The 19,305-nt window shown below is 43.3% G+C and overlaps 1 long non-coding RNA gene across 1 annotated transcript; it reads right to left on the reverse strand.

Annotated features, from left to right (window-relative positions):
* Positions 1-12,181: 12,181 nt before the first annotated feature.
* LOC309387558 lies at positions 12,182-15,262 on the reverse strand. Its single transcript, XR_014174626.1, has 2 exons — positions 15,130-15,262; positions 12,182-12,371 (listed from the first exon to the last, which is right to left on the reverse strand). It is a non-coding gene; the product is annotated as an uncharacterized lncRNA (long non-coding RNA).
* Between the last annotated feature and the right edge of the window lie 4,043 nt (positions 15,263-19,305).

Below are 19,305 nucleotides of genomic sequence, written 5' to 3' on the forward strand. Positions count from 1 at the left end.
AAAATTGGCCAGTGAAATTTTGGCCAGAAGATGCTTCCCATCAACTTCAGGATTGTTTTGAGAACACAAATTGAGACATCTTTTTTTTTATTCATTCAAGATTTTTTATTTTTTAATACAAATTATACATATTATAGGAACAAAAAGTTGCCCGAATCTCTTCTTTTACATCTTCTCAGTTACATAGTCTTTTTTACATCACAGTTTTGTTTTCACTTTCAGCCAAATTATTCTCTTCCATTATTTTCCATCTTTATAGTTATTTTTTCTTAATACATAAACAATATCTTCAATTGCCCCTTCAAAGTTACACCAAATTTTCATTTCTTATTTTCTCCATTGATATATTTTGCTATAAACAGCATACATCCTCTAATTCAATTTAAGCATAGAGAGCATTTCTTTCAAATTTTTTCTACCATTTCTTTCTATCATATACTACCATTTCTTTATTTCTTAATTAGTTACATAAAATCTTACTACTATTCTCTTTAGTCCACTAACATAACTCTTTTTCCCTTTTTTCCTCTTAACAATTTTCTCTTGGACTCCCCAAAATCCCAGTTTTAATTCCTTTCCTTCTTCTCCCACTTTCCCCTAACAACTTCTTTTTCTTTCCCCTATTTTTGTAGTTATTATATATTTTCTTCATCGTATTTACTTTTATTATTCTAGTAACTTTACACAGGCTTTTCCCTTTTCTCCTCTTTTTCTTACTATTTTGTGGTTTCTTTTTTGGCCTATTTCCCCCTTTATCTACTTTCCCTTTGTGATTGTAAATCCCAGTGAAATCTGGTATCTGCATTTTATTTTCAATTCTTATTTTATCCACCTTATCTTCCTCTACCTCATTTATGTCCCCTTTTACCTCCTCTTATTTCTTGTTCTGTATGTTCCCGTTGATTTCCTAGCTTTCCTTTACCAATTAACGTTTCATTTGCGCTTTTCACAAATAATTCATCATACATCCAAATCTCCATTATGCAAATTTAACTATTTTAACAAGTTTTTAATTTTTGGGTTATACCACATTTAGTTGCAAATTTAGGATCTTCCAGTTTTTGTTGCTCAGTTTTAAAATTAATCTAGTCCAGTCCACGTTTTCTCTTCTACAGCTGAAGATAGTTGCAGTCAAAACAATCTTGCAATGGCAGCTATTCCCCAATTACTCTCAAGGCCTCAAAGTCTCTTTCTGAATCCAAGGTCACACTGTGGCTACAACTCTTTTTTTCCCTTTTCTTTCAAAGCACTTTAAATCCACAAAAAAATAAAATTAAAATAAGGAGAAGAAGGATTTCCCTCTGTTATTATTATTTTTCTTCACTAGCGGTGTAGGATTTTCTGCTCGTAGGTAAATGGCTCTCTCCAAACCGAGTACAATCCCACAGCTAGCTGTCAATAAGAACACTTTTAATCCACAAAGAATAAAATCAGATAAGGAGAAGAGAGACTTCCTCCTGAGGGGCTTTTTCCTTTTAGATGTTAATTTTTCTTCCCTTCCAAATTGCGGAAGACAAAGTCCTCAGAGACTTTGGTGCTTAGCCTCCTCTGCCACCTTTTTTCAATAACATTCCCCAAAAGCCAGTTAGCTGCTAGTTCTGTTTCAGGGTCCTTTTTAAGATTAAGATCAGCTTTTTCTTTTTTCCTGTGATTTGGTCAGTCACTCACCCTGTTTCATCACTTCACTCCAGACACTGCTCCAGTACAAATATAAAGCCCCAGTTTTATACCTTTCATTAAGTTATGGCCACCTCCCCCCCCCCTGCCGGTTTGAAGGATTTTTCTCCAACTTCCCCAGGAATTGCCAGTTCCTCTAGGTCTAGGTCAGTGTTTCTCAACCTGGGAGTTGAAGTCCACAGGACTTAAAGTCGCCAAGGTTGAGAAACACTGCTCTAGGTCATTCGAGCCATCCTTTCTTCTCCCCTGTCCCTCCAGGACAGGTTTCAGTCCGAAGACATTTTGACAGCAGTTTGTTCGGCTGGATTTCCACGAGGCTCAGTAGAGCCTGCTTTTTTCCAGCCTGTCTTGCTGCGACACATGGTCCTTCTCCCCAAATTTGAACATCTTTAAACCGCCCCCCCCCCCCCCGATCTAGAGGAGCACACTGAAACTGTTCTGTGCTATATCAAATACTGCACAGATGCTATCTCTGTGGATAAACGTATTAGGATCTATCCCAATCAGAAACCCTGGATGATGAAGGAAGTCCAGCGCCTTTTTCATGACAGGATCAAGGCCTTTAGGTCCGGTGATGGGGCAAGATACAGTGTTGCCAGAGTTAGTCCGAAGAAAAGTATTCGGAAGGCCAAGACTGATTATAAGAGGAAGATTGAGGATAATTTTTATAGTAATAACATGAGGCCAGGTGTGGCGAGGTATTCAACAAATTACTAACCATCAACCGACCAATGTCATCCCTGCTGAGGGGGATGTTTCATTGGCATAGGAGCTGAATCATTTCTTGGCTCGCTTTGAAGTGGAGACATCAGAGACAGCAAAAATTCAGCCACCAGCCCATTGTAGCCCCCACCCCATTGTGGAGGAACAGGAGGTGAGGAGCGTTCTAAGGGCTGTGGACCCTAGAAAGGCTGCCGGTTCTGACGGTATCTCTGGCCGAGTGCTTAAAGAGTGTACTGATCAGTTGGCTGGAGTCTTTACCAGGATCTTCAATTGGTCTTTATCCTGGTCCACTATTCCATCTTGTTTGAAGGCTTCCACCATTGTTTCGCTGCCAAAGAAGTTCCCTATCAATAACCTCAGCAATTACAGACCAGTGACATTCACTCCTATCATCATGAAGTGCTTTGAGAAATTGGTCTATGCATTCAGAAGAAATAGATGTCAGGCCTGTAGTTATGTTTCTTTTAAGAATGTTCTTCCTGGACCTCAGAGAAGATCAATAGATCTACAGAGGATGCTATAGCCATCATCATTCTTCACACTGCTCTGACTCACTTGGAACAGCAGGGGGAGCTGTGTGAGAATGCTTTTTGTGGATTTTAGCTCTGCATTTAACACAATTCTTCCACATAGACTAGTGTCTAAACATTGATCTTGGACTTTCTTATTCAATCTGTTTTTGGATTATGGATTTCCTGTCTGGCCAATCTCAGAGGGTCAGATTAGGTAATCGTATCTCTTCACCCCTTATTCTTACTAGCGGTATACCACAGGGTTGCATGTTGAGTCCCTTACTCTCTGTACTCTTTATGTGCATAACTGCACTCCCACTCATGCTAGTAATGCTATTACTAAATTTGCAGACGATACAACAGTGGTGGGACTCTCTCCAGGGGAGATCAGTCTGCCTATCGAGATGAAGTAGACCGGTTGCGTTCGTGGAGACAATATGTGGAGACAATAACTTGATCCTTAACACCAATAAGACTAAGGAGCATATAGTGGACTATAGAAGGAATACATCAGATATCCAGCCCTTGCTTATCAATGGAGACCGAGTGGAGCAAGTGGCCAGTTGTGGGTGTTTGCAAAAAAAAGGACCTGACCTGACCCGGGGCACTCACATTGCACTACTGGTCAAAAGGGCCCAGCAAAGATTATACTACCTGAGACTTCTCAGGAAATAACAACTGAATGAACCTTCTACTGCTGCACCATAGAGAACATTTTAACTCACTGCACCCGTGTATGGTCTGGCAATTGCACAGTGGCAGATAGAACAGCACTCCAGAGGGTTAACATTATTGCCCAGAGAATCATTGGTTGCCCTCTGCCCTCTTTGAAAGAGCTTTATAGCTCCCGCTGCCTTAAGACAGTTCAAAACGTACTTAAAGATCCATCTCAAAAAAGTTTTATTTTATTTTATTCAGTGCAATATTAATGCAATATCAGGTTTTCAATTCAATTGTATAGAGCAGTGAGGGTTAACCTTTTTGGTGCCGAGTGCCCAAAGTGTGTGTGCGCGCACGCAAATGCATGTGCATGTGCCCCAATCCCCAAAATGCAACGCAAGTGCTCCCCATGCATGTGCTCCCCCCCGTCCCCCGCACATGTATCACACACACACATGCTCCGTTTCGGCTTCCAGGTTGGTGCAGGAGGCTTTCCAGGCCCAAAACAGGGCACAGGGGGGGGGGACTTGCACGGCACCCCCGTACCCCATTTTGGCTCCCCCGATCTCCACAGGTTCCACCCTCTGCAGGTGCCTCTCTGAGGCAGAAATTGAGGAGAAAGTTAGGGGGTGTTGGGGGACAACCTGTTGAGATGGGGGGAGGCATGGGCAGCAGAAATGGAGGAGAAAAGTAGGGTGCGCTGGGAGGCAACCTGCGGAAGGCCTCACCCACCTATCGTGCATGCGCAGAAGCAGTGACGTGCGGTGACGTTTATGACTGGTGAGGCTGGTGACGTCATCAAACCACGTGGTTGCTCCGATCGCAGGGGCGCAGCCCAAACGGAGAAATTTCTTCAGCTCCAGCCTCAATCAGCGCAGCCGCGGTCCCCTTCATCTTGCCTCAGGAAGGAGGGGAATGGGACCACGTGTGCAGGGGAAGGGGATTGCGGCTCTGCTAATCTGAGGCTGTGCGCTGAGGAGCCGCCTGCACACGTGGTCCCATTCCCCTTGCAAGGATCCCAGGCTCGCCCAATGCAAAAAATGCCTGGGTACCGTGTTTCCCCGAAAATACAACCTGTCCTGCGCTCACTGACCTAGCGTTATCCCGAAAGCGCCAAGTTACAGGAGCCGGGGGTGGGGGGAGCGCTCACGTTGCTTGCCGCCTTCGGTATACCGCTAGGTTGGGGAGTGGCGTTCTGTCCGGCCAGAGGAGAGAGTTGCCGGGAAACTCTCCAGCCGGGAAAAGCGCCATTCACTGACCTCAGCAGCCGCCCCGCAAATCCCCTCTCCAGCCGGGAAAAGCGCCATTCACTGACCTCAGCAGCCGCCCCGCAAATCCCCTCTCCAGCCGGAAAAAGCGCCATTCACTGACCTCAGCAGCCGCCCCGCAAATCCCCTCTCCAGCCGGGAAAAGCGCCATTCACTGACCTCAGCAGCCGCCCCGCAAATCCCCTCTCCAGCCGGGAAAAGCGCCATTCACCAAGCCCTTGCGCAGCTCTCCCAGGCGACCGCTGCTGCTGCCCGCCGCCGCCCCACTCCGCTCCGTGCATAACTTCCAAACTCCAAAACTTCCAGCATCGGCCGCTCTAGGAGTGCTCTCTATGGTGGGCCGGCTGCTGGACAGAGAGTTTTCCGGACAGTCTTCCAGCAGCCGGCCCACCATAGAGAGCACTCCTAGAGCGGCCGATGCTGGAAGTTTTGGAGTTTGGAAGTTATGCACGGAGCGGAGCGGCGGGGCAGCGGGTGGCGGCGGGCAGCAGCAGCCAGCGGCGGTCGCCTGGGAGAGCTGCGCAAGGGCTTGGTGAATGGCGCTTTTCCCGGCTGGAGAGGGGATTTGCCGGGCGGCTGCTCAGGTCAGTGAATGGCGCTTTTCCCGGCTAGAGAGGGGATTTTCCAGGCGGCTGCTCGTGAGCATAGTTACCTCATGGCTGCTTCGCCCCTGAGGCTGTGCCCGGCTCTTCGGGAGCCAGTTCACAAGAGAGCAGCCGCCCGGCAACTCTCCCCTCTGGCCGGACAGAACGCCACTCCCCAACCTAGCGGTATATTGAAGGCGGCAAGCAACGTGAGCGCTCCCCCCACCCCCGGCTCCTGTAACTTGGTGCTTTCGGGATAACGCTAGGTCAGTGAGCGCAGGACAGGTTGTATTTTCGGGGAAACATGGTACCTAGACATTTTTTGCATTGGGCGAGCCTGTGATCCTTGCAAGGGAAATGGGACCACGTGTGCAGGAGGCTCCTCAGCACACAGCCTCAGATTAGCAGAGCCGCGATCCCCTTCCCCTGCACACGTGGTCCCATTCCCCTCCTTCCTGAGGCAAGATGAAGGGGACCGCGGCTGCGCTGATTGAGGCTGGAGCTGAGGAGCCTCCTGCACACGTCCCATTCCCCTTGCAAGGATCCTGGGCTCGCCCGATATAAAAAATGGCGAGATCGGCACACTTGGGGCTGCTGCTGAGATGTCCAGGGAGGCTAAACCAAGCCGCGCGCCTCTCCCAGCCACTTTCACGGCTTCCAGGAGTAATTCTTTTTTATTTTCATGACGAGAGTGGTGAGGCTCCGCCTCCCCTGCCTCCCCTGACTGCACGTCACTGCGCAGAAGAGACCCGAAGACCAGTTGTGTGGTGGGAAGCACGCGCACATGCATGGTGGAGCTGAGCTGTGGCGACGGCTGGCATGCCCGCATAGAGGGCTCTGCGTGCCACCTATGGAACACGTGCCATAGGTTTGCCATCATGAGTATGGAGTGTGAAGGATGTATGTTTGTGTTTTATTTTTAGAGTTATAATGTACACTGAAGATGGCATTTAATTTCATTGCCCGAGGTACAATGACAATAAAGTAAACTAAACTAAACCATGGTTTATATCTTAGGCATTTTCAACAACCAGTGTTTTCCCCACCCCAAGTGTGTTCCACCTATCCTTGTAGGGACAAAAAACTACACTGGAATGAAATCATGCTTTTTGCCTTGAAAATATACACAATAACTAGACTGCAAATGCAAGTAAAATAAAATATAATTCAATTCAAATTAAAAGCTTAGTCATATATTTAATACCACTGATGATTTAATGTTTTAATAATGTTCACAGGAGTGAACTAAAGTGGCTCAGAGGTTAAGACGCTGAACTTGTTGATAGAAAGATCGGCAGTTCAAATCCCTAGCACCGCGTAACAAAGTGAGCTCCCATTACTTGTCCCAACTTCTGCCAACCTAACAGTTTGAAAGCATGTAAAAATGCAAGTAAAAAAATAGGAACCACCTTTGGTGGGAAGGTAACAGTGTTCCGTGCGCCTTTTGCATTTAGTCATGCTGGCTACATGACCACCGAGGCATCTTCAGACTCTTTGGCTTCGAAACAGAGAAGAGCATAGCCCCCTAGAGTCGGGAATGACCAGCACATATGTGCAAGGGGAACCTTTACCTTTAATGTTCACAGGAGTATGTTATATTAAATTATACAAACTTATAAGGGAAAAGTAAGTATTACAATTGGATAGCAATATTTCTATGTTGCTTTTATTACCTAAGTTTTAATTATATAGCACTTTTCTTGTGAGGTTCCTGGATTTTTACATGAAAGGATGAAAATCAATTTCATCTTTTAATAGCCAGTGATTGTTAGAAAACAATAAAAATATGATTTACTATTTCCTATTTCTCTATAAAATGCAATGAAAATATTGAAAATCATATGAAATATGTTTAATAGTATTTTTATGAAGAGCGGGACCAATGAAGACAAGTGTTTAGGACACACAAAGATCATAATGTCCTGATCGGCTATGCAACCCCACTCGGAAACAATGACAGAAAATTCCAAGATGTCAGGAGACCTAGAGTCCACAGTTGCTCAGCTTACAAGGCTTAAATTTAAGCCGGGTTCTCCTTACCCATGTTCCCATAGACTCCAAACACTGAAAAGAACATTGACAACATCATTTCGTTGGCCAGGTTTGGAGGTATTATCAGCTTTACTTGAGTTCCACATAAATGATGGGACGTACTATGTTCATGATATTACGTGTTCCCTTTTGGACACACCTATGATGTTGTGATAGGCTTCCTAAAGGATCAGAAAGTTAAGTTTTAGACTATGAATAACAGTGCTGATTAATTCAATCAGCAGGCATACAATAGGTAGTGAAAGTATAGGATTCTTAAAGATGGAAAGAGGTTAATATTCGTTTTAGCAATTGTGAATATTCTGAATGTTGGGCCTCTTTGGACATCAGCATTGTAACTATTGATGTATGATACAATTATTCAAACAAGGAGAATCTGCAGTTCCATGCTACACTGCATGCACAAATATTAGTCAAGTGAGTATGTTGACCATATCATTTTAATGCATATTTTCCATCTCCAAGCAGTATAAACTTGAATGCTCAATGGATGTAAGCATATCAGGTGATGTGTATTTGCGTAATGAGGGAGGATGTGGCCTAAGCAGATCAACACCCTATATCCAGGAGGGCGAACCTATGACACGCGTGCCACAGGTAGCACACAGAGCCATTTGTCAGAGCACGCAAGGCGTTGGCCTGTAAGTTCAGCCTTTTTTTAAGCCATTTTTCACCCTCCCCAGGCTCCAGAGGCTTTATAGGAGCCTGGGGGGGGTGAAAAGAGCCCCCTGCCCCCCTGGAGGCCCTCCGGAGGCTTCAGGAGCTTCCCTGAAGCCTCTGGAGAGCAAAAAAAAATGGCCTATAGGGAAACCGGAAGTTCGGAAATGGACCTCTGGTTCTCGTAGTATCATTTTTAGTCCTCCGGAGGCTTCAGGGAAGCCTTCTGAAGATCCCTGAAGCCTCCGGAGGGCCTCCGGGGGGGGGCAGGGAGGCTGTTTTTGCCCTCCCCAGGCTCCTATAAAGCCTCTGGAGTCTGAGGAGGGCGAAAAAAGCATGCAAAAAATGGGGAGCGCCTCTCATGCGCGCATGCGCAATGGGTCGCGCGTTGCATTATGGGTGCAGCATGCCTGTGCACGACCCCCCTGCGCTCCCCCCTTATGGCACGCGAGCCAAAAAAGGTTCGCCATCGCTGCTCTATATCGAGGGGTGCATAATTATTAGACAGCTATTTTCCTCAGACAAAATGGGCAAAAAAGAGAGATTGAACTGATTCTGAAAAGTCAAAAATTGTAAAAAAAAGTATTTCAGAGGGATGCAGCACTCTTGAAATTGCTAAGATATTGGAACTTGATCACGAACCATCAAACATTTTGTGGCAAATGGTCAACTGGGTTACAAGAAATGTGTTGAGAAAAAAAGGTGCATATTAACTGCCCCAAGATTTGAAAAGACTCAAACGTGAAGCTACCAGGAACCCGTTATCCTCCAGTGCTGTCACATTCCAGAACTGCCACCTACCTGAAGTGCCCAGACGTACAAGGTGTTCAGAACTCAGAGACAGGGCCATGGTAAGGAAGGCTAAACCTGACCACCACTGAATAAAACACATGACTTGAAATGGCAAGCTGGGCCAAGAAATATCTAAAGACAGATTTTTCAATGGTTTTATGGACTGATGAGATGAGAGTGACTCTCGACGGACCAGATGGATGACCCCGTAGCTTGGTCAGTTACAGGCACAAAGCTCCACTTCGACTTAATGCCAGCAAGGTGGAAGTGGGGTATTGGTATGGGCTGGTGTTAAAGATGAGCTAGTTAGACATTTTTGGTTTGAAGATGGACTCAAAATCAACTCCCAAAACTACTGCCAGTTTTTAAAAGACAATTTCTTCAAGCAGTGATACAGGAAAAAGTCTGCAGCTTTCAAGAAGGCCATGATTTTTATGCAGGACAATGCTCCATCACAGGCATCAAAGAACTCCACTGTGTGGCTAGCCAGTAAAACCCTTAAAGATCAAAGAATAATGACATGCCCCCCCCTTCCTCACCTGATGTAAACCCTATTGAGGGCTTGTGGACCCTTCTTAAAGGGATATTTACAGTGAAGGAAAACAACACACCTCTCTTTACAGTATCTGGGAGGCTGTGGATATTGTTGCACAAAAAGTTGATCGTTAACAGATCAAGAAACTGATTTGTTTAAATGTCAGAAATGTTTATTTCAACGTTTTGAGTTGTTTATTCTCACTTTAACAGGTGCAAATAAACAAGTGAGATGGACAAATTTTGATTTTTCATTTACTTGCATAATGATTTGGCACACTCATAGTTGCCTAATAATTGTGCACATATCTTCTCCTAAGAAAACCAAAGCCTCACTTTTACTTTCTTAAATATTCTGGTTTGAGGTTTATTAACATTTTGGGTTGACCCAAAGCAGTGTAGTTCTTCAGTAATAAAATTAATCCTCCAAAATACAACTTGCCTAATAATTGTGCAAACAATGTAGCTGTATCAGCACCCTTCATCAATGTTACTAACCCTTAATTGGGGGACACTGATTCTTTCAACATTTTGCTGGAATTCAGTTCAAAAGGGTTGCTGATTTATTAGGCTTCTAAACTGTATGTTTGACGACATGACGAGGAATTCATCCTTACTTGGTGTAAAGCAGTTGTTTCTAGCAGTGACTCGTGACATCTTTATAATTTAGAATCAGGTTACATACTGCAAATTGGGACTTTCAAGGCTTTTATTTATTTAAGGCCTGTTTTGTCAGCAAACTGGAATACATAGAGGAGAAATAATTTGAGCTGCTATATAATAGGTTTCAACATGTTCACCTTATGGTAATCAGAATTAATTATAAATACCCATGAGTAAGAACTTTCTTGTGAAATATAGGAAATGATTTGATACAATGGCACCGAAAAAAGTGACATGGGCCAGTTTTCACACTTATGACTGCTGCAACATCCCCACAGTCCTGTGACCAAACTTTGTGTGCTTGGCAACTACCGTGTATTTAAAATGATTGCAGTGTCCTGGGCTTGTAATTTGCAACCTTCCTAGGGAGCTTCTGACAAGCAGAGACAATGGGCAAAGCCATAATTGCTTAATGACTACACGTTTCACTTAACAACTGTAGTGATTTGCTTAATCGGGGCAAAAATGATTATAAAAAGGGTTATGACTCCCTTGACTACCTTGCTTAGCAGTGGAATTTTTGGGCTCAATTGTGGCCATAAATCGAGGACTACTTGTAAAACCCTTAAAGTGGCCTTAAATCTCTTGCATGGCTTCAGAGTGGCCAAGACACATGACTGCTCACTGACAGTAAGATTAACCCCCAAAAAAGGAGGTAGGGTGTGGATCCTTCAATTCGTTTTAGTTTTCTCTCATGATAAAGCTTAGTAAGATGATACCAGACATGAAGTTTGTTTAGATATCTGTGACATGTACTAATTTTATTGTGATCCTGACAAGCTTGGGAGACTTGAACGTGAGTCCCCTATATACTTTGTTAATTTGCCTCTTTAGCTCAGCATTTTGTAACCCAAATATGCCCACGGGTTGCAGGTATTGCTGATGAAAAGGAAGGTATTCGGACGGAATGGCTTAGGTTTCCGTGATGGCTGTGGCTATAATTGATCTTCAGTCTGTATTCCCCCATTTCTAATCGAATGATTGGTATTATGGGCAGCTCTTTGCAAGCAAAGAAACTTTTTGTATTTTTGTACAGGCAATCCTTGACTTACAACAGTTCATTTAGTGACTGTTCAAAGTTACAACGACACTGAAAAAAGTGACGTACGACCATATTTACACTTACGACTGTTGCAGCATCCTCACCATCACGAGAGGCCAGGTGACGCAAAGTGCCCTCGACATGAGTAATGTCAAGTTGGCCACGCCTACCCAGTCACATGACCACCCAGCCACGCCTACCCAAACTGGTCATTAGGGCAGAGATCAGTTGTTACATTATTTGAATCCCACCACTGCATATTTTGTATATGTATCAGTATTATAATGCAGAATGTAAAGGGGAGGAAATTGTAGAAAACCTGAGAGCTTCAGCAGTAGCTACCACTAACAAAGTCAAATTACAGCCAAACTCTTATTTTTTGGTGCATTTCTTGTAAGTATTTTGCTACTGGAAATAATGCAGCAGAATGCAAAAACCCCTCCCTTTTGTACACAAAAACTGTGGTCGTAGTTTTATGCTAGTATTGGAGAAGGGGGAAAAGTTATAATGTAGTGGCTGTTTTTCTCAAAGACAGGATGATGGTATGCCTTCTGCTTTAGGGATGGGTTACTGCTGGTATTACCGCTGGCTCCGCATGCGTGCACATTTGCACCTAAAAATGTCTGTGCATGCGCAAAACATTAAAAAAGGAATAAAAAATACATTTCTGCAATGAACATTGAGCAGAACCGAAAATCAAGATGGCGGGGCTGTAGGAGAACCAGTTTGGGGGAGTGGCAGGCTTGGGTCACTGTGGGTTCCAGCGACCCAGGCCAAGTTACTACTATTCAGCCAACCAGTAGGAGCCCACCTCTGTTCTGCTTCTAAAAGATTCAGTGGATCCCTTGTCTTCATTAGAAATCAGAGGCAAGAAAAGACAAAGTAGATCATTGAAGAAAGTTTTATTTAAACTGACAGCAGGATGCTTAGATCATGCCTAGTATCAATAGGTATGTATTGCCTAATATTATTTCTTTATTACTTACTAATAAAGATGAGTCATGTTATAAATTGATGTAAAATCAAAGAAAAGTTTCCTTTATCTTTCTATACACATAGCTATGCCCATTCCTCCTCCTATACATAAAGCTGCAACTCCTCGTTTTCCACCTGTTCGTTCTAGTGAGTGCAGAAGTGTAACTAGGATTCGACAACCAGATGCTCCAAGAGGGTGACCAAGAGCAACAGCCCCACCTTCAACGTTAACCTGCCAAAAGAAAGAAAGAAAACCTCAGAAGCATATCTTAAATCAAATGTAGAAGTCTTCCTTTCCTACTTTGGAACCTAATGTTTAAAACAAGGATTGAAACCTCTGACAATAGATTTTATAGTGAAGTGGGCAAGACTCGTTTTCATGCTGAGATTAGAGAAAATTGTCTCTGACTGAGCCATTACTTATACAACACACTTGCCTGTTTCTTTTCAAACGTACCTTTTAATTTTCTTAGTATTTTTTAAACCAATGCCTGATATTTGGCTATTCAATTTTTATTCCCAGTCACTAAATTTGTGGAAGGAATATTCTGCTGTGACCACCAACTTTACTGCTCACCTACGTAGTACTGGAGCTATCATAAAATTGTGATTGTAACTTCTATAACAGCTTTTATTGTCAGAAAAATCACTCTGATATCCAGTCCGAATATTAACCAGCAATTACAAGCCACTGATTCTGATTCCACCCCCTGGGGAAATGGAGAATAAATTCAATCCTTTGTAGGTTAAATTCTTATCATACACCCCTTTAATCTTCTCTTCCACAGCGTAAATATATGCAATTCCTTCGATTGTTCCATGTAGAACTTTGTTCTCTGGACTTCCTTTAATTTTTTTGATGTCCTTTTTGGACTGCAATGCCTAGATAGGTTCCTTTGGAAGTGCTACTAGAAGTCTACAGCTCAACATAAGCTTTGTTTCCAAAAGTCTATGACATTTTATTTGAATACTAGCATCACAGAGTGCCAAATTCTATCTGATGTTCAATAACTCCTTGTGTGTCCAATCAAATAATCAAATCAATTCCTTGTGTTTCCAAACGAATTTCTTGTGTATCAATCTAATCGCTCTTGTCCAATAAAGAATTCTAATATGTCTTTACATTTAACAAGCAGATTTTTAAAAAGTGAACATAAGATTCTGAGAGGTTCTGGATCACAACACAGAGAAAGATAAGCTTTTAAGAGAGGAGTGGAGCCTCCCAACAACTCCAGTCAGAGAATGGTCATCTCCATTCTTTTGCTGGTTTTCTCCCGTTTGTGGGCTCCAAAGGGAGCCGAAAAACCACTCTGTAGGGACAGTGAAGCTAAGGAGGAGCGCTCTGTGAGGTTGAAGGAGATATCGCAATCTCCTGCTGAACCCCAGAGCTTTTTTCTTTGGGCCACAATGGGAAGAAGAGGCAGTTTAAGATAGCTGCCACAAAGCTGTGAGAGAGAATGACCATCTAAGCACTGTGCTGGAGCAAAGTTGGTTGTCAGTGTTGGGAGCTGGGTGAGAAGAACTATTTATTTGAATTCTCAAATCCCAAAAAGAATTTGGAAAAGGGTTTACAATTATTTAATGCAGCAGTGATCAAGTACTTTGAAAAAATACTAAAATTGAAGGAGGTAGAATCAGAGGGGGGAGGAGATAGAAGAGAAAAAAATTGCTAAAAAGTAGAAAGTTGGACTTTTAAACTGGACAGGTGTTTTATTGGAAAGGCATCTTGAAACACTGGAATTATTTGCTCAAAAAGTAACATCTTTACATCGTGGAAAATTGGAAAAAGCAGCTTAATATTGAAATTTAATTAAAGAGTGCCACCTGCTAATGAAAAGAAAAACATTTCCAAAATTTTGTTTGTCTACTGCAGATTTAAACATGGCCCCTCCCTGAATCTTGAGGATATGAAAGAAAATATTGATGAAAAGACCCCTGAAGATTACAATATAAGAGTGGATTTACAGAGGGATTTAAGGAGGTGCTGGAAGATTTAAAGGGCTCTCCAGAGGAAACAGGCAGATTAAGCTTGGAATATAAAGAAATAAGAACATTAAGCATTTTGAGAAGTGTTTGTAAGTTTGAATATATGGTCTTTGGATTATTGGACAAACAACGGATTCAATAAAATTTAATGAGATGCTTCATCAAGAAGAATTGAGTGGAACTTGGGAAGAGGTGGCATCAAAGTACAAAGGAGACACTAACAAGACACTACTAGAAAGTTATGGAAAAAATGAGTAAAGTTGAAATGTTGGGAAATATAATACAAGAGACAGTGAGGGTTCAACTTGACAAGGAAGGGGAGGAGCCAACTGAAAGAGGACAAAAAAAGGGGACAGACAAAACAAATGGAACGGGGGGGATGGGAGAGATAATAATAAAAACAATAGGGATTGATGACATAAGCCAAGGAGAGAGTATTCTAAGGAAATTAAAAAAGAAACTGGGGAAACAGGAAGATTTTTATGGGAGAACGAGGCAAGAGTAGATATTTTGGAAACTAAACAATGGAAGAGGATAGAAAAGGTAGGAAAGTTTAAAATGAGTAGGTAAGATGAGGAAACAGAAAGAAATAAAGATCCAAGAGAGGAATATGGAAGACAAGCTAAGAAAAGAATAATCAAAGCCTAAAGACGGATAAGAGATCATGGTTAGAAAAGGGAATATAATATACCGTTTCCCCGAAAATAAGACCTCACTGAAAATATTGCAACATGAAGATTTTAATCAAGGACCAATTTGCACTAGAAGGAATCCCCCATCTATATAGTTTATCAAATTTCCCCAAATGGATCTTCTGCAATTTATTTCAGATGACAAACTAGTTTGAATGTTACCCTTCCCATCCCACCTAGCAAATATTGCATGTTTGAATCAAACAAAATATATTTCAGTGCTCCATTCATCTGGAGCAGCATATGCATTCCATGCTATAACTAATCTGCAATATTTGGGGTATTGTGTTTTTATGGCAATATTAAACATACCTTTTATGGCTTCAATTTTAGTTCTTTTGCTACTACGACACCTATGAGAGCAAAAGCTTCATTAATTTCATATAGATCCACTTGATCCAATGTCCAACCAGCTTTTTCCACCTGCAAAAGGTCAACAGCTCGTTCAGTGAACATGGTTAAAAATCATGGCTGAATTCTGTTAGAAACTAATGAGTTCTATTCCCCCCCCCCCCCCCCAAATTATAAAATTATTTGCAATACTTAGAAATAAATGAGGTTCTGGTTACAAACACAGTGTTCGTTTGTAAAAAAAAAAACAATGTAATGCTCAAATAAGTATTTAAGATACGGTGCTGAAATAAACTCTAATCGGAATTTGAGCACACATAAGGAGTAGGGCCACAAATGCTTACAATTCCAATGTAACCACTGATGCTGGACTTATCCCAGGGGTGGGTTGCTCCCGGTTCACACCAGTACGCCAAAAGGGGTTCGTCAAATTTACCGTATGTTTTAGAACCCGTTCGTCTGCTGGGACAGTACCACAACACTCCCTCCTGCCTGTCCCCCTTCGCTCGCTTCCCCCGCCCATCTGGTTGCCACTCGCTCACTCGTTCATCCTGCCCATTCTGTCGCGACTCGCTCGCTCGCTCCCCCCGCCCATCTGCACCATGCTTTCCCCGTTTGCCGCACGCTGATTGGATGGCTCACCAATCACCCTGCCTCTGAGAGGCAGGGGGGGGCTTCCTCAGATGCCTTCTTTCTTTCTCCAAAAGTGTGCAAGAAAGCCCCCCTCCCCATTGCCCGGCAGGGAAGTGAGCCCCGGGCCTCATCTCTGCCTCCTTCCTCGAGAACTGGCTTTGGGGATGCCAGCCTCTCCCGTCACTGCGCCCTTCACTCGCCTTTCACTCAGAGGCTCTGCCAGCAGGGCGCCTGCCATTTCAACTCCTGAGAGAAGCTCGGGAGAGACGCGCAAACGGCGGCAACTCGAGGCTCCCGAGGAGGACGCTGGACACTTGGGGTGGCGGTGATGCCCATTGCTGCTCCTTCTGCTGCTCTCGGTAATGCAGGCTTCTTGAAGAGCATTAAGTTGCAGGAGCAGTGGCACACCGATTCCAGCAGCTGCATTTTCCCTTGAAATTTGCTGTCCCGGCAACCCGAAGGGGACATTATCCCAGGGGCGTCTCAGGCGCTCCCACTCTTAGCTAGGAGGGAGGGAGGGTGGCTGGGTGCAGTTTGGCACCTCTCAGCTAAGGGTGGGAGCGCCTGAGACACCGCTGGGAGAATGTCCCCTTTGGGTTGCCAGGAAACTACTGCTACTCCTGGAGCTGCATTGCCCCACTGGGTTCAGGGACTTCTGCCCCTCGTACCACACTTTACAGCCATCTGAGCCCTGTGCGAACCTCTTCAGGGTACTGGGCAAGCTAGTTCTGGGGATTCCCCCCCCCAAAAAAAGACCCCCAGCCCGTCTCTCCAAATCTTGTGGCTTTTTCGGGGGTTTCTTTTAAAAAAAGCCTCTCCAGAGGATCTTGAAAACATGCGAGGTTGCTTTGGAGGGGGGAAGATAGTCAGCATTTCCCCCCTCCCGTCCCTACCAGTTAGGACCGGTTCGGTCGAATAGGTAGTAACCTGGCCTGCCACGCCCCTAACCAGTTCTCTCGGCAGTGCCATAGGCGCCACCATCTTTTTTGGGGCTTCTGCGCATAAGCATTTTTTTTAGTACTGTGCATAGCGCACATTAAGTGCGTGTGTGCAGAGCATCCCTCAGCAACCAGCAGTAGCAGCATCCAGAACCCACCCCTGGCCTGAAGGTACCATTTTTATCATCTTTGGTAGAAATGTAAAAAGGCTAAGAAATACTGGGATCAGATATGTACCTTGATTCAGAGAATTCTTGGAATGCAGAATTGAAACCAGATATTCCTCTCTTAGGCTTTATCGAAAAATGTCTTTTAAAAAATGGGTCTGTTTTTATTTATGGTAACATCAGCAAGACTTTTGTATGCCACAGGGATGGAAGAACATACAGATACGGGCAACGGAAGAACTGATGATGAAGTGAATGGAGTCTCAGCGTTCCAAATATCATGCAGAATTAAATCAGAGTCCAAGGCAGAGCTATCCTTAAAGTTCCAATTTAATAAGGCAGACATGTTGGCAACGAACTGTGGAATCCCAAATCTGAAAACTTCCTGGGATTACACCCAGTTGAAAGTTCATGATCTTTTCCCCACACCTATAAATCCATCACATGGTCCAATCTTCTTTGGCCATGCTGGCATCTCCACCCAGCTGGTTCCGGTCAGGTGCAGAGGTGCGGAGACAAAAGATGATGTGGTCTATCGGGTGCGTTTCAAGGTTTTGATAACAATCTTTAAAGCGCTCCATGGCTTAGGACCTAGTTACTTGCGGGATCGTATTCTGCCCCATACATCCCTGCGACCAATCCGCTCGCACAGAGAGGGCCTCCTCCAGGTGCCGTCCACCAGACAGTGTCGAGGGGCGGCGCCTAGGAGTAGAGCCTTCTCTGTGGCGGGCCCAGCCCTGTGGAATGACCTCCCCCCGGATATTAGGAATACCTCTGACCTCCGCTCCTTTCGTGTAAAGCTCAAGACCCACCTTTTTCAAGTTGCTGGCCTGGCTCAACTTTGATCCAACTATATCGCTCCTGACGGGTTTTTTATTTGGGGTATTTTAATTGCATTCAATTTATTTAGGGGTTTTTAAACATTGTGGTTTTACTTGTTTTTATCTATCAGTTCACCTCCTCCTTGTATATGTCGTATATATGTCTTGGTATATGTTTTGTTATATGTATGTCGATATATTTATTTCCTATGTTTTGTTGTACGCCGCCCCGAGTCCTTCGGGAGAGGGTGCGGCTAAGAAATAAATATTTATTATTATTATTATTATTATTATTATTATTATTATTATTATTATTATTATTATTATTATTATTATTATTATTATTATTATTATTATTATTATTATGACCTTGGCTTCTATAAAAGAATGACAACAACACATTCCACAATTCTACTCCTTTCTACTCCCCCTCCCAATTACTACACTAATGAAACAGCATAATGAAATAATAGAGAGTGTGGCGGGCCAAAGATCCTAAAAAAGGAATATGACTGCAGGCCTGACATGGAGTTGGTGAAGATGGAGAAACATTTTGATCAAAGAAAGGACTGTTATCTTTGTTTCCAAATTGGAAACCAGTTTTGGATTTTTTCCTTGAAACCAAGACAAAAGAAACTTTGATTTTGACATTTGACAATCAGAACTGTTTTATGATTATAGAATTACTGTGTGTTACTGTTAGTCTTTAAGTAAGTGCTCACAGTATGTCACATTTCTATCTTTACCAAAGAAAGTGGGGAATCATTTGTTCCCTTGACTTTTTCTTTCCTACTTCTTTATTTTTCTCTTCCTTACATTTTATTTTTTTATTGAAAGCTTCATTTTTTTAAAAAATGCACTGCCCTCCAATAGAGAGTGGTAGAGGGGTCATCTGGGGTAGCATTTTCCCCTGGAACTTTCCTGTCCTGTTCACAAGCTATGCACTATATGCTTCTTGTTATTAAAAAGATGTGGAGACTCCAGAAAGAGTTCAGAGAAGAGCAACAAAGATGATTAGGGGACTGGAGACTAAAACATATGAAGAACGATTGCAGGAACTACGTATGTCTAGTTTAATAAAAAGAAGGACTAGGGGAGACATGATAGCAGTGTTCCAATATCTCAGGGGTTGCCACAAAGAAGAGGGAGTCAAACTATTCTCCAAGGCACCTGACGGTAGAACAAGAAGCAATGGGTGGAAACTAATCAAGGAGAGAAGCAACTTAGAACTGAGGAGAAACTTCCTGACAGTTAGAACAATTAATCAGTGGAACAGCTTGCCTCCAGAAGTTGTGAATGCCCCAACACTGGAAGTCTTTGAGAAGATGTTGGATAGCCATTTGTCTGAAACGGTATAGGGTTTCCTGCCTAGTCAGGGGGTTGGACTAAAAGATCTCCAAGGTCCCTTCCAACTCTGCTATTGTATTGTATTGTATTGTAAAAAGTGGTAGTAATAATCATTATATGACAATGACTATTAGCCATCTTTTCAGTGGCTGCAATTTCCCACAATCCTTAATTATATGTATTCTAGCCTAGAAGTGATAAATCGAGTTCATATATTAAGCCATAAAATTC

The sequence above is a fragment of the Natrix helvetica genome (assembly GCF_964273705.1).
Source record: "Natrix helvetica genome assembly, chromosome: 2".
Lineage (NCBI taxonomy): Eukaryota > Metazoa > Chordata > Lepidosauria > Squamata > Natricidae > Natrix > Natrix helvetica.